The 16607-nt window shown below is 43.2% G+C and overlaps 1 protein-coding gene across 5 annotated transcripts in view; it reads right to left on the bottom strand.

Annotated features, from left to right (window-relative positions):
- The window catches only part of CAMK1D (calcium/calmodulin dependent protein kinase ID), a 413272-nt gene that overhangs the window by 280849 nt on the left and 115816 nt on the right, over positions 1-16607 (bottom strand). The gene's annotated exons all lie outside the window — the stretch shown is intronic.

Here is a 16607-nt window from a genome sequence, read left to right as displayed (position 1 = left end):
TCCACAAAGAGGTATCATCATCTGTAAAATGGGAATAATATTACCTACTTAGTAATACTACCTACCTAATAGGGCCACTGCAAGGATTAAATAGGTTAATATATGTATGATAATTAGAACAAAGTTTGGCACTTAAAAGCATTCAATAATGGTTGTTTTACTGTCACTGTTAATAGCATCATTGTTATCCCCAATGTATACTATCAAGTAAAAACAAAAAACAAATGCCAAGCAAACAGTATGCTGTTTGTTTTTTAAAAAGGGGATGTAAGACTTGTGGGACTGGCCAAGATGAAGAAAGCTCACAAAAGCCTATCTCTCCCACTGATTATAAGTAAAATCTCTGCACGGAACATAAAAACCAACTTCTTGAGGCCTCTGAAGAGCAAACAATATCAGATAGATTGAGAAGGAAGTTAAAAATTGAAGAAACACACATTGGCAAGTTTCCTGGATTAAATTTTCCTCCATTATCTCTTGGCTTTGATTCAAAGGTGGGTCCAATCAAAGAAACACACAGTTGGAGAAGAAAACAAAAACTTCAAGAAAAATCTCTTTCTGGCCAGATGACTAGGAAAAGGAGCCTCTAAAAACCAAAGAGTGTGATGGGATATCCCAGGTATTTCTTCTTTTTTTTCCTCCCTGCCCTGATCTAAGGCCAGACCTTGTCACAGCACTGCACTGCTGCTGCACATCATGAGACCCTACGAGCCAAAGAAATAACCCATTTCTTTGACCAAAGGAACTGAAAAAGGGGGGCCCTGTGGTCTGGAGAGTGCAAGGGATGCTGGTTACTTTTGTTCTCTCTCTTTTCTCTCACTGTTTTGCCCTGAGGGCAGCCCCAGTTACACAGAGCTGCAAAATAGCTTACGTGGGGTGCACAATAGCTTAGGGGAAAACTCTAAGACACATCCACCTTTCTGACCAGAGAACTGGGAAGAAGGACTGCTGAGAGTGAGAGTGTGAGGAAAATCCCAGAGAGGGAAGGGTTGGGGAAGGAGATCTTGTAAATCTATATATGAATCAACACAAGTTCCAGGCTACCTATGAGACACACAACTGTGAAACACACCCAAAGAAGCAATGGCTTTGAGAAGTAAATTCTGATATAAAGAACCACATTAATCCAAAACTAACTCACAAATAGCACAAATGTGGGGCAGATCCAAACAACATAGCAAAGGCTTTGAAAACTGAACTGACATGGTTGCTACCACCCCCAAAAGGTGAGACAGACTTGTCATCTGAGCCCTACCTGGTTGACTTCCTTCTTTAAAAACAAAAAATCATTCTCCAGCAGCTTTGATTAGGACCCAGTGTCTCACAACATAATGTTCAAAATATCCAGGATACAACCTGAAATTGTTAAGGAAGGAAGGAAGGAAGGAAGGAAGGAAGGGAGGGAGGGAGGGAAGGAGGGAAGGAGGGAAAGAGGGAGGGAGGGAAACATAATCAATAGATCAATAGATACTAACCCAAAGATGGTTCAGATGTTGGAATTATAGACAAAATTGTTAAAGCAGTTATTTTAACTATATTCCATAAGTAAGTTTGAATACCATTGAAATTAATGGAAAGACAGAAGTTCTCAGAGCAAAATAAAAATTATTGAAAAGAACCAAATGGAAATTTTAGACTTGAAAAATATAATAATTTATATTTTTTTTAAAAATTCACTAGAAGCACGAAATAACAGAATGTAGACGACAGAGGAAAGTGTCAATAAACTGGAAGATAGAGCAACCAAAATACTGAATCTTAAGGGTAGAGAAAAACAGGTTGAAAAAAATTAACAGAGCCTTAAGGACTTATGGAACAATATCAAAAGATCTAATATTCATGTCACTACAGTCCAAAAATGAGAGAAGAAAGAGATTGGTGCAGGAAAAATGTTTGAAGAAAGAATGCTGAAAGCTTACTGAATATGGTAAAAGACATAAATTTACAGATTCAAGAAGCTCATCAAACCCCAAACAAAATAAATTCAAAGAAAAGAACACAGAGACAATATTCAAATTGCTAAAAAACCAAAGATAAAAAAAAATCTTGAAAACAGCCAAAGAAAATCAACACACCACAAAGGAAACAGTGTTTAGAATGAATACAGATTTCTCATCAGAAATGATGGAAACTGGAAGGCAGTGGAAGAAATCTTCAAAGATTTTAAAATTCTACATCCAGTGGAAATCTGTATACAATAAAATACCATTCAGGAATAAAGGTAAACTAAAGACATTTTCAGTGAAATTTTAAAAAGAGAGAGAGAGAGAGAATTCATCACCAGAAGATGTGGTCTAAAATAAATGTCAAATAAATGCCTTATCAGGCTGAAGGAAAATGATACTAAAAGAACACTTAGAACTTCAAGAATATGGAAATATGTCAGAATATTAACTGTGGTAGTGATACAGGAGGAATATTGACTTTTTCTTTTCTATATTATCTCTGTTTTCCAAGTTCTTATTTTTTATAATAAATATGTTACTTTTATAATTAGAAAAAAAAGAACTTCAAGATAAAGGGAAGGCTAAAGTAATGGTAAATAGCTGGGTAAATAGATTATTTGTCTCTGCTTAAGTTCTGTATAATTAGGATGGCAATCAAAAGCAAAAATTGAATGGAGTTTTTAATGTATGTAGATATAATACATATAACTGTAATATGAAGAGGAAACAGTAAAGGAATCTACTTGGTTGTAGGACTTTTGAATTTTATTCAAGTGATAAAACACTAAAAGTAGACCATGAAAAGCAGACATGTATACTGTAATCACCATGAAAAGCAGATATGTATACTGTAAAACACACACACACACACACACACACACAGTCCAATAGAAAAGTTTTACTGGAATATTCAAAATATCAAATAATCTCAAAGAAGGTAGGAAATAATAAAGAGAGAAACAAAAACAAGAAGAGACAAACAGAAAGCAAGTAATGAAATGGTAGACCTAATCTGACTATATCAATAATTACATTAAATATAAATGGTCCAAACACAGCAATTAAAAGACAGAGATGGTCAGACTGTATAAAAATGACCCAAGTATATGTTATCTATAAGAAACATCTATAAATATAAGAATATAAATAGAATCAAATTAAAGGGATGGAAAAAGAAAGACTATGAAAACACTAACCAAAAGAAAGCCGTATATTAATATCAGACAAAATAAACTTCAGAAAAAGGACATCCAGGAAAAAAGAGGATTGTTATATAATGATAAAAGAATAAACTTACCAAGAAGAAATAATAATATTAAATGTGTATGTCTCCATAAATACAGCTTCAAAATATGTTAAGCAAAAACTGAAATAACTGAAAGGGGAAATATGACAAATTCAACATTTATGGAGACATCAACATCCCTCCCTAAGTAATCTAGAGAACAAGTAGGCAGAAGATCACAAGGATATGGAAGTCCTGATTAATACTTTCAAACATTTTGGCCTGATTGACATATATAGAACCCTATACCCACCAACAACAGAAAACACAGTCTTTTAAAGTGTACTTGGAATACTGACCAAGATATACTACATTCTGGATCATAAAACAAGCGTTAAAGTTTTTAAAGAATTGAAATCACACGAAGTATGTTATCTGACCATAGTAAAATTAAATCAGAAATCAGTATCAGATTATCTAGAAAACTTCCACATATTTGGAAAGTAAACAACACACTTCTAAATAATCCATGAGTCAAAGAGAAGAAAAGTAGAAAATAAATTGATTGAGACAAAAATACACCTATTGAAATTCTGTGGACTACAGCTTAGAGAGAAATGTATAGTATTACATATTTGTGTTAGAAATAAGAAAAATCCCAAGTCAGTAATCTAAGATTTCACCTCAAGAAACTAGAAAAATAAGAAAACATGTGTTTACACAGAAACCTATATGCAAATGCTTGTAACAGCTATATTCATAATCACCCAAACTGGAAACAACCCCAAAGCCCTTCAACTAGTGAATGACTCAAACAAACTGCTGGACATCATGCAATAAAATAATACTTAGAAATATGGAGCAAACTATTGATACATGCAACGACATGGATGAAATTCAAATGTATAAGGCTAAGAGAAAGAAACCAGACTCAAAAAGCTATATACTGTGTAATTCCATTTATATTACATTCCAGCAAGGAAAAACTATAGAGAAAGAGAATTATAGGAAAAGGTTGCCAAGGATCAGGGCTGGGGGAAGTTTCTGATGACAGAGAGGTAGCACAAGGGAATTTGGTGGTCATGGAAATATTCTGTATCTTGATGGTGATGCTGGTTACATGATTTCAGGCACATGTCAAAACTTACAGAACTATACACTGCAAGAGTGATTTTTACTGTCCATAAATTTAAAAGCATTTTTTTTAAAAAGGGGTTATAAACATACACCAATAAATGCACAGCACTAGCTATGAACCAGGCACTTCTTATTGAGTGGGAAAAGTGAAACTATACAGTTTCTTCTCTCAAGTTGCAAGCCAACTTTGACAAAAGCCTATGGCAGTCTAGCGTTCTTTGTTGAATCCATGCCAGGAAGCCAACTGAACTCAACTGTTACTAAAACATAATTACAGGGACTTCCCTGGCGGGAGACTCCGAGCTTCCACTGCAGAGGGCGCGGGTTCAACCCCTGGTTGGGGAACTAAGATCCCACAAGCCGAGTGGCACAGCGGAAAAAACAAAACAAAACAAAAAAACATAATTACAGCCATCCCCCCTCATCCAAGGTTTTGCTCTCCATGGTTTCAGTTACCCATGGTCAACCACAGTCCAAAAGTATTAAATGGAAAATTCCAGAAATAAACAATTCATAAGTTTTAAATTGCAAGCCATTCTGAGTAGCATGATGAAATAACGTCTTCCCACTCTGTCTTGCCCGGGACGTGAATTAACCCATGGTCCAGCATATCTCATCCATTAATCACTTAACAGCCACCTTGGTTATCAGATCAACTGCCTTGGTATCACCGTGCTTGTATTCAGGTCATCCTTATTTTACTTAATAATGGCTCCAAAAGAGCTACAGTAGTGATGCTGGCAATTAAGATATGCTGAAGAGAAGGCCATAAAGTGCTTCTTTTAAGTTAAAAGGTGAAAGTTCTCGACTTAATAAGGAAAGGAAAAAAAAATCATAGGCTGAGGTTGCTTCGGTCTATGATAAGGAAGACTTTTCCAGGACTTCCCTGATGGCACAGTGGTTAAGAATCCACCTCCCAATGCAGGGGACACAGGTTCGAGCCCTGGTCTGGGAAGATCCCACATACCACAGAGCAACTAAGCCCGTGCACCACAACTACTGAAGCCCACGCGCCTAGAGCCCGTGCTCCACAACAAGAGAAGCCACCGCAATGAGAAGCCCGCGCGCCACAACGAAGAGTAGCACTCACTCACCACAACTAAAGAAAGCCCGCACGCAGCAACAAAGACCCAACACAGCCAAAAATAAATTAATTAATTAAAAAAAAAAAAGACTCTTCCATCCGTGAAATTGTGAAGAAAAAAGAAATAGACGCTAGTTTTGCTGTCGCACCTCAAACTGCAAAATTTATGGCCAGTGTGTGGTGAGTGCTTAGTTATGATGGAAAAGGCATTGCATTTGTACAATAAGATATTTTGAGAGAAAGCGAGTAGAGTTATAATTGTTCTGTTTTATTATTAATTATTGTTCATCTCTCACTGTACCTAATTTATAAATTAAACTTTATCACAGGTACGTATATATAGGAAAAACCAAAGTATAAATAGGTTTCATTACTATCCCAGGTTTCAGGCATCAAAGGGGGGTCTTGGAACGAATTCCCCAAGATATAAAGGGGGACAACTGTATTAATAATATAGACTTTGAAGCAAGGCAGACCTATGAGTTGAAATCTTGCCCCACCTGCTTTCTATGTGACTTGAGACAAATAACTTCAGTTTTCTTATCTGTAAAAGGGATATAAAAGTCCTACCTCACTGTGTCACTGTGTAGATTAAATCAGATAGCGTGATCCCGCAGGGCAGCGTCTAGCATATGGCAGACCAGAACTGAGCGGACGTTATTATTTTTATCATAATGAATTTTTATTTATTGATGCAAACACTCCAGGTGTGGTCCAAGACAGAGCTAAATTGCTATGAAATCTGCATAGTAATGGATAGAGCGCTAAATACAAGCAACAGATGTGGGTGCTGGGTGACCCTTCCGCTAATCAGCCATCCTGTGCAACATCTCCTTCTTGCCTCACGAGAGCAGGCTGATGAGATGACTGTTATGAGTATTAGCATTCATGAAACTTTAATGTTCCCACGCTGCACACTTTAATGTTTCTCCAGCTGCAAAGCACTTTCGCAGCTCTTATGTCATTACCCCGTCACAACAACCCAGGGAAAGTCTGATCTCTCCAAGACAGCACAGCAACAAGGGCCTGGGTGCAGAAAGCGTCATTCAGGATGCTCTCAGGAACAAGCACGGCCCACCACTGCCACCGAGTAGACCGCGAGATGAACAAATGTATGATCTGAGCACAGGAGACCAATGTGGACACACAACACATCCATCACTTGGGCTTTCACTACTTTGAGTTTTCACTTGAAGTAGAGGATAAAGCGTCATTGGTTCAACAAACATTCATTAAGCACTTTTTAGGAAGGAGTCAAGGAGCCTGACCTCAAGAGGCTCACATACTCCTAACAGGCCTTCCTCTGTGGGGCTGTGGCTCCTTCTGTGACTTGATGAACCAACCAGCGGTTCAGGCTCAGAATTCCCAGCACTTATGGTAACGCAGCACCCTCCTGTAAGAGGCTCATAGGATTTATTTACATCGAATTCCAAGAACTCAAAAGCTTCACATAACAACTCTCCTGCAGACAGCATTTAGGAAGGAAGGCCAGGAAAAAGACCTTGGACAGGCAGAAAAATGAGATGCCCGTCAATAAAGCCAGCAAAACGCCCGTCCAAGCAGCTGCAGCCAGAAACACGTGATTGGGAACATTGCCCACATGAGCCGCCATCAGAACTTCCTCTTGTGGAGCTGGACTGGGCAGGAAAGCCAAACCTTTGCCACTTATCATGGGGTGAAAACACAACCCCAGCAGTATTCTCTGGGGTCTGTGCTCTTGATTCTGTTCAGGAAAAGAAAATACAGTCCGTATGGGAGGGCTCTGCATCCTCAGGTTCAAACAACCATGGATGGAAAGTATTGGGGAAAAGAATTCCAGAAAGTTCCAAAAAGCAAAACTCGCATTTACCACACACCGACAACTGTTTACACAGCATTGACAATGTTTTATGAGTACCCTAGAGGTGATTTAAAGTGTACAGGAGGATTGCGTAGGTTATACGCAAATACTACACTGTTTTATATAAAGGACTTGAGCATCTGTGAATTTGGTGGCCGTGGGGTCCTGGAACCAATTCCCAGTGGATACCCAGGGACCACGGTAACTGAAGCAAAGTTAAAGCCTGATCACGTTGGTCCTTCTATTACGGGAATTGTCAACATCAGCCCCACGGCGGTTTGCTTGTTTTTCCCCTGCTCTCTTTGAACAGACTGAAATCACCTGGACCAGGAAACATTTTTCCCTCGGACATAAGCAAACGCTCCTATGAGCTTTAGTGAGCTTTTATGAGCACAACCTTTCTCCTGGGTTTAACAAAAGGCACAGATACAGTCACGCCCACTTTCAGGCTCAAAGACATCGAGAAAGCAGCAACTAACTGGAAACAAGGAATAAAACACAAGGGTGGCAGCGAGGCAGTCTAAATCCTGGAGGCCAAAAGGCTTATCTATTAAAATGAGGCGTACTATATTTAATTACAGCTCCAGGAATGAGCCTTGAATCTCTCGATGGGCAGGTGCCAAAAAAAAAAAAGTGGGCTTTTCGTGAAGCCGGTGGTGGAAACTTCAAGGTGATCTGAAACCAGGGGATCTTAAGGCAGTGCCTTTTGGGGCCTGGATGGAGCCCACCTGGATCCCTCTGTTGGAAGGGGTTTTATAAATATCTTGGTGACCTGACACATTTTGATACTTCTTTGTACCCTCCAGCCACACGCTAAGGGTTTAGACAGAGTTATAATCCATTGGGTATCTTATTACACCAAAATATGCCAGGGGATAATGACAGCTTCCTCTAGCGTGTGTTTCATTCTCTTTACCACTGTGCTTTCCCGGATTACATCCTTTCCAACAGCCCAGTGAGGAACACGGGGCAGGGATCATTATCTCGATTTCACAGATGAAGACACAGAAAAAGAAAACCCACACTTTGGAGTGAATTCATGCAGCCTGCTAATAGACGGGGCTTCCCACCTGCATAGTTCACACTTGCTCTTCCTGCTTGGAGATGCTGCTGGCTTGGTGAGAAATTAAAGACGGTCCATTCCTAGGTTCTATGTAGTGGAAACAAACCTCCATGCCCATCCTGGAATGAGGATCCTTCTGTGTGGCCCCAGGGTTCTCTGTACTGTTGCCCAGTGGAATCACCCAAAAAGTTGATTTTTGTAAATACCAGTGTCTGGGCACCACCCAGAAATTCTGATCCAACTGGATTGGAACAGGGCCTGGGTATGTGCATTTTTTTAAAGTTCCCCCAGGAGATTCTCATTTGCAGCCACAGATGAAAACCACTAGCCAGTAGGCCCTACCAGGTCATAAATATCTGAGTGGACTAGAGAATTGAAGTGACAATCCATAAAGGCCGAGGAAGGGAGATGTTCAATTCCAAAACCTAGATTCCCTGCCACCTAAAGTGCACTGAAATGGGGAGACAGGGCAGATACCGATGACGAAGAAGTCGAGCCTCTTTGCAACAAAGTGGGCCATCAACTGCACATTTAAGCCATGCACACAGTATAACTGCTAAGGGAATGAAAAGTGAAGGTCAAACCATCCTGCTTCAGAATCCAGGTCTTTTGCAAAGACCTAACAGCCTAATCCTTTCCCTCCCTCGGTCTCTGCTTCTTATCAGAGAGCAGGGACCGCCTTTAAGAATGAGAAATCTAGTGTGTACACACTGCTGCTGAATTAATAAGGCTTCTCAAAGCTTGTGGGCACCGCCTTTCTGCATTCATCTGCATTCATTTCTACTGTCTTCCTGCAGATTGGATGCACAGGAATTCAGAAAATGCCAAGCTTGTACATCTGTGTCCCCTCTGCATCCTGCAGAAGGGCCCTCTGATTCACTCAGCGATGGCCAGAATGAAATCACATGTGTCGGTGACTCTGGAGAAGGACTGAGTTACCGGGTGGTCCCAAGGCTTCCCTGGCAGCTGGCCTAGAAACTAGGACCACACTGCTCTCAGCAAATGATCCAATTCTGCTTCACCCGTATGCAGCTACCTTAGCGAAAATACAGTCAATTCTCAGCTGTGCGTCTTGAGGAAAGAATGCTTTTGTGGTGGATAACAGGACATGATTAAAGGAGATCTTAAGACAGCTTTGGAGAAGGTTTCAAAAAGCTTCCCAAACCATCCTAAAATGAACAGTATGGCTCTGAGTTTAGGCCAGCAGGACACACGGATGCTGAAGGCTAGGGCTGGGGTTTATATTCAGGTTTTTCTATACCCACAACACGATTTTTGTTTGAAAAGTCTAAGGGCATTTCCTCCCCACAATAATGAAAGCAGACAACAACGGAGAATGTTCTTTTCAGTGATTCCCAGTCCCCAAATGGAAACATGCATCCAGCCAGGGGGCCTGGAGGGAATAAGCAGTGTAACCCAGGCCTTTGTGTAATTCACCTTGTGCCCTGTGGCTACTTCTGAACCACGGTCACTGACAAAGTCCCCGGTGAACGGAGGACAAACCCCAGTGTATTAAGTGCAGCAGCAGGGATCTGCCAGCACCTGTCTGGGGACAAGGTTCACTTAGAAGTCACATTCTCAAACCTCAAAGTTCCGGGCCAAAAGAACGCCATCACCCCACCCATGTCAAGACACGCAAATTCACATCTAAGAGGAAGGTGACAATCCACGTTCACTCGTGTCATGATAAAACCACACTGGTCCAGTCCAACACTTGTCTCTAATCACTCTTCCTCCAAGAGCGGGACTCCAGGTCAGGAAATAGCTGTGTGTGTGCCGGGCTCAGGGCAGCTATCAGCGTGCTCACCAAAGGTAGGTGGTGCCCTTGGCCCAGGGCGCTTCCCATTAGCAGCTGCTGAACGGAAAGACTTGCAATGAACTCAATGAAGGCTCTCGCCAACCCCTGCATTTTGGCACAGGCTGCTTCCTCTTCTGAGATGCCTTCCTGCATCTCAGAAAATTTAATAAGATGTGAATGGTCACAGCCTCTGTGCCCACACCCCCTCTCAAAGGTGATCTCGTACTCCACCAGAATTGCCAACCCAGTCTTGGGTGGGGAGACTATTTTCCAGAAGTGTTAATGATGCTTATGAATTCGTTTTCCTTTAATAAACTTACAGAGTCTAAGGGCCAAGTATATTTCTGATTTTATTACTTTGGCTTAAATGCACAAACTAAGTGAAGTGGGTTCCTCCCAGCTTTCTCCAGGTTATATCAACTAAATATGGATCAATAAAAGGAGTTCAGTTGAGGGGGAGTGGGAGGGGAGATAGATGTGTTTGGTTTTTTTTAATTGCAGGAAAATATATGTAACATAAAATTTACCATCTTAACCGTTTTTAAGTGTACAGTTCAGAGGTATTAAGTACATTCACCTCGTTGTGAAACAATCACCACCATCCATCTCCAGAACTTGTTTCATCTTCCCAAACTGAAACTCTGACCCCATTAAACAGTAAGAGTCCATTCCCCACCCCCCAGCCCCTGGCAGACACCATTGTACTTGTGTCTCTACAAATTTGATGACTCCAGGGACTTCATATAAGTGGGATCAAGCAGTGTTTTTCCTTTTGTGATTAGCTTCTTTCATGTAGCATAATGTCCCTAGGTTCATCCATGTTGCAGCCTGTGTCAGGATTCCCTTCCTTTTTAAGGCTGAGTAATATTCCATTGTATACATCTTGTCTATCCATTCATCTGTCTACAGACTTTTGGGTTGTTTCCACCTTTTGGCTGTTGCAAATAATGACGTCTTTAGTTCTGGAAGGATTCGTCTGAGGTACCAAAGAGATAAACAGAGGGAAAGGGCACAGAGTTGAAAGTGAGGATTTCTCGCTGAGGGCAGGCAGCCAACTGGAGATTGGGATTTGAGAATTGTCATCCCAGAGCTGTTTCGCAGGGTGTCTTGGGATGCCTGTTAAAAGGTCTCAACCCCACCAAGGCCCAGGGAATCAGACAAGCTGGAACAGGACCCAGGGCTCTGCATTTTGCAAGCTCCCCAGGAGATCAGACAGATAAGGTGAACACAGGAGATGCATAAAGAGAAAAGAGGAGCAGTCATTCTAGAAAACAGTCTTGAGAAGCATCTACGTTCACATGAAGGAAGGACCAAAATAATCCCAACTGGAAATGGGAAAGATAAATGCGTGACGTGGAGAGGCAGCAAGGGAATCAGTAAATAAAAGAATCTGAAACAGCAATAAGGGCCCAGCTGAGGGGGAAAGAGCCTGAGTCAAGGGGGACCTGGTTGGTGGATTTCTAGAAACTGAAATTTCAGGGTGCCACTAGCCCATACACGGCGCCTTTGTGCCAATTTGAAAAAGCTGCCTTTCCTCTGGGTGCCCCCTTGGCCAGCAACCTACAGAAATCGGAGCAGCTGCAGGGCTTAAATCAATGACTCCCTTGTCGTTCCTGGAAAAGGAACAATGGGATTTCCTGGTGTCAGTGGCAAATCACTGTCTCAGTGGAAACCAGGAGGTGAGACTCCCTCTTCAACACAATATGATTCATCTCGGTAAGCTTAAGCCTCCCCAACCTGATGAACAGAAATTAAAAAGAGAAGGGATGCCTCGCCGGGGCTGGGCATCCCTCATTTCTCAGGATGGAATCCTCAAAGCCACCACCCGCAGGAGGCAGGTACCAGCTGAGCTGCTGAAGGAAACCTTATTTCCACTGGACCAGGGTTTCCAGGGTTTTCTTAGCCTCTTGGTTTCCTCCATGGTGTCGATCAGCTTGAGGGATACTGTGCATACTACCCACTGGAACAAAGAATCGTGAGGAAACAGGGCTGGGAGAAAAATCCAGGCTGTAGCCTTACTCCAGACAGTAAAGCATGTTCAAACAGTAGCTGTAAGTCTTTCAACGTGTTCAAAAATTCATCCTCGCCTATCCTTAAAAACCGCGTTTCTGGGACTTCCCTGGTGGCGCAGTGGTTAAGAGTCCACCTGCCAGTGCAGGGGACACGGGTTCGAGCCCTGGTCCGGGAAGATCCCACATGCCACGGAGCAACTAAGCCCGTGCGCCACAACTACCGAGCCTGCGCTCTAGAGCCCGCGAGCCACAACTCCTGAGCCCGCGTGCCACAACTACTGAAGCCCGCACACCTAGAGCCCATGCTCCACAACAAGAGAAGCCACCGCAATGAGAAGCCCGCGCACTGCAACGAAGAGTAGCCCCCGCTCGCCGCAACGAGAGAAAGCCCACGCGCGGCAACGAAGACCCAGTGCAGCCAAAAATAAATAAATAAGTAAATAAAATTTAAAAACTGTGTTTCTTTTGAAACAGTTTTCAAAGAAATTTTCAAGAACACTTACCACAACCAACATGAGATCTAGCCTCTTATATTTCAAAGGGCACCACACAGTGTTGTTAACTACAGATGCAATGCTCTAGAACTTATTCATCATGGTAACTGAAACTTTATAACCACTGAAAAGCAACTCCCCATCTCTCCCTCCCTCCAGCCCCTGGCAACCACCAGTCTCCTCTCTCCTTCCATTTGTTTGACTATTTTCGATACCTCTATACATAAGTGGAATCACACAGTATTTGTCCTTCTGTGACTGGCTTATTTCACTTCTCGTGATGTCCTCTGGGTTCATCCATGTCGTCACAAATGGCAGAATCTCTTTCCTTTTTTAAAGCTGAATAATACTCCATTGTAGGTGTATACCACATTTTCTTTATCCACTCATCTGTCAATGGACATCAGGATTTTTTAGTCCATATCGTGGCTGTCGTGAATAACGCTACAATGAACCTGGGGGTGCAGATAGATCTGGGAGACCCTGATTTCAATTCTTTGCTATCCTCAAAAATTTTAATGAGGTGCTCAGCACTGTAACAAACAACCCAATAAATCGTTTCCTCTAATTAGTGCAGTTCCTTTGAAAAACGTTCCCAGCTCTGCCTTTCTATGGGGAATATTAAAAGACTGTTTTCTTGCTTCCTTTCATTAATTCCACAAACATTTATTGAGCTGTGCTAGGAGCTAAGGATACGATGTGACCGGAAGTAGCAGGGTCCCACCCTCCTGCCTATGCCTGGTGGTACCCAGTGCTGGATGAGCAGAAGAGAGAAGGCCTGGGTCTTTCCATTTACTCCTTTACAGTGTGTAGAGAATCTTAAATGTCCCAAGCACTGACTCATACACTGTTTCTTCTGATCCTCACAGCAACCCCAGGAAGCTGGCTAGACAGGCATAATATACCCATTGCACAGATGAGAAAATAAAGGCTTAGGAAGTTAAGTGACTTGCCAGCTCTCACACATTTAGCATGTAGTAGAGCCTGGAATCCACCTATATCCCCCCTGCTTCTAGTCTATGACTCTTATACAAAAGGATGAATTCTGCGGTGCCCCTTCTTTTGGGGGAAATGGTAAATTCTCGTATACATGTGATGTGATGTGATGTGATGTGATGTGATGTGATGGGGGCAGGAAAGGTCGGGAGGAGGACGAGGAAGAAGGCAGCTGTCTGAAATCACCTGTTCCATCAGAGCAGCCCTCCTCGTTCTATCTTGTTAGTATGTGGTACATGCCCGAGCCTGCAGGGCTGGCCTGGATAAAGAACAAACAGCAATAAAGCCTCAAAGCACAGAAGAGCCCCAATCTTGCCGTGAGAAGCATAATTAAATTCTCGTGAAACAGACTCTGATGCTGCCCCATTTGCTTTCACTATTATTTATCTTTGGTTGTGCAACTGAGCTGAATAAGCAAAAAAAGGACAGACCCCGTTTGTAAAGGGCACAACTTCAAGCCAAGGAAGTCGCCAGACGGACCACTCAGGCCATAGAAAGTCCCCTCCAGAAAGTAAAGACCAATCTTCCTGATATTATAACATGTGGAAGCTTTGGATCCACCTTCGAGAAGCTTCTACATCACAGTTTTATCGCCTTTAAAATTATACAGCAGGCCTTAGACGATCTCTGCCTTCCTACTCCACGCTGGGTTTTTGCAGAAGAATGTTCATTTCTCTGGGACATTGAGAGAAAAGAAGTCCAGAAGCTCTTAACAACAACTTCAGTTCTTGAAGACTCTTGGGAGTCCGCCGTCCTCGTGTCCTGAGGGAGGCCACACAGGTCCCGCCATCAAGGTTCACCTTATCCCCCTGCAATCCTGCACCCGCTCCACTAACACTTCTCACGCTCTCACTGCCTTTGCACCAATCAGGGTGATGGGGCTAATAATGATCATAAAACACCTCAAAAATAAACAGCAAGCCAGAAGAAAACAAAAACACAAAACACCTAAGGAACAAGGTGATGTTGGCCCATGACTGTTCTCTCTGTTGGAAGCGGGAAGAGGTGAGACGCCACTGCTCCGTTGCCATCAACCACTGAACCGGTGAGGCTTCAGCCCTGCCTCCGAGACATGTGGGTCACATCTCAGGAGACAGTCAGAGGGGACATGGATGCAGAGCAGGGACAACCTGGGAGAGCAGCCACCTCCTGGGAGGGGAGAGAAGGGGACAAAGCGCCCATCGGGGTCTCCAATAGGACACGTACCCAGTGGCTCACAAACCCAGCCTTGCCAGGTCTGGTCAATAGGCTCCCGATCTGATTACCATGCTCCAGCGAAGGCAGGAAAGCAGGACACCTATGGGGTACTCTGTCCGTATCAAAGCCGGCCAGGTGCCCTCAGAAGGAAGTTCAAGTCTCCTGAGAAACGCTAACTGTCCTAAGGCCAGTGTTTTGCCTGCTTAGGAGCTTGGACTTTTAAACCTGGCACCTTTAATACCACCACAAAGCAGGATGCCCAGAGAAACGTTCTAACATGATCTTCCATCCTCCAGACCACCCTGCAGGAGCCGCAGACCTAGCTCGGAAGGACTGGCCCAAAAACAGAGGAAAGAAGACTGTTTTGTTAGGAAACACAAAACAAAAATATCAGGCTAAGTCATCACTGTCAGTTAATCCTCCATCAAGTGCATTCATTCATAAGGGTGGAGCCAGCCCAGCTCAGTGGGACCTGACGTGAATGTTCTGTCTCGTGATAAGATCTCTGTTTCCAAGTGCCCCCCCGCTCCCCATCAGCCTGCTTCTGCCAACGTCCCTTCTCTCCTTCTCTCCCCTCTGCACAGCCGCTCTCTCCTCACTTGTTAAAAGTAGCCCAGGCTGCCAGATGGCTGTGACACATGCCACACCAAGGGACCTGCCACCGGGCTGCAACCTGGCTCCCAGGAGTTGTTTTTGGTTCACGCATCTCATTGAATGTATTTAAATACATTACATGCGGGCACCTGGCGGCACAAGCAGGGAGAGAAGCGAGGGCTCCTCCCACAAGCCCAGCAACACACACACACAGAAACATATACACACGCACACACAGTTGCAAACATATACACACACACAAAAACATAAACACATGCACACATATGCAAACATATACGCACATTTGCAAACATATTAACACACATACACATGTACACATATGCGCATATATATGTGCACGCACATATACACATGCACACACATGTGCATACATGTACACATGCCCAAAACATACCCATACATACACACATGCACACATATACACATGCACATTCACACATACGCACAAACACATACACATGCGTGCACACATACACAATGCACACCTGCACATACACATATATACAGATACACACACACACCAATACACTTCCCTTCCCCTCCCTCCTCCAGGGGCCGAAATTCTACTACGGTTCACGTTCACAGCCGGTCCAGTGTGCCCTGATCTCTCCCCTGTGACTTCTGCTCAGGGGGCTCCCACCCCCCAACCCCCCACGCAGGTCCTCAGCATTATCACATGCTGCCCCTTGGGACACACCAGGGTTCCTCAGTGTCGGCACGACTGACACTGGGTTGGATCATTCTTTGTCCTGGGGGCCGTCCTGTGTGTTGTTTAGCAGCACCCCTGTTCTCTACCCACTAGATGCCAATAGCAGCACACACAACCCCCGAATGTCCCCTGGGGGCAAAATCACCCCCAGGTGAGAATCACTCGTACATACTATCTCTTTAATCAAGCCATTAGCTCCTAGAGAACAGGGTCCATATTATTTCTTTTTATTTCCTCCCCAGCACCTAGCACAAGGCTGTGCACACAACAATACCATGAAGTACCTGCTGGAATGAATACATGACTAGGCACACAGCAGGATAACGGCACAGGATAGCATTTTGCACAGGGCAACCTATGTCCCCAGGTAAACCTAGGCTTGAGCATACATAAAATCCCCCATGTGTTCCTATGTTATAAACAAGAATCAGATTTTCTGAATCGCTCTACCCCTTAGCGAATTTTAGCCGGCAGATAGTGTTTTGAATATA

The sequence above is a fragment of the Balaenoptera physalus genome, assembly GCF_965194825.1.
Source record: "Balaenoptera physalus genome assembly, chromosome: 2".
NCBI classification, from domain to species: Eukaryota; Metazoa; Chordata; class Mammalia; order Artiodactyla; family Balaenopteridae; genus Balaenoptera; species Balaenoptera physalus.
Note: the sequence above shows the minus strand (reverse complement) of the source record. Positions and strands in the feature narration are given on the sequence as shown.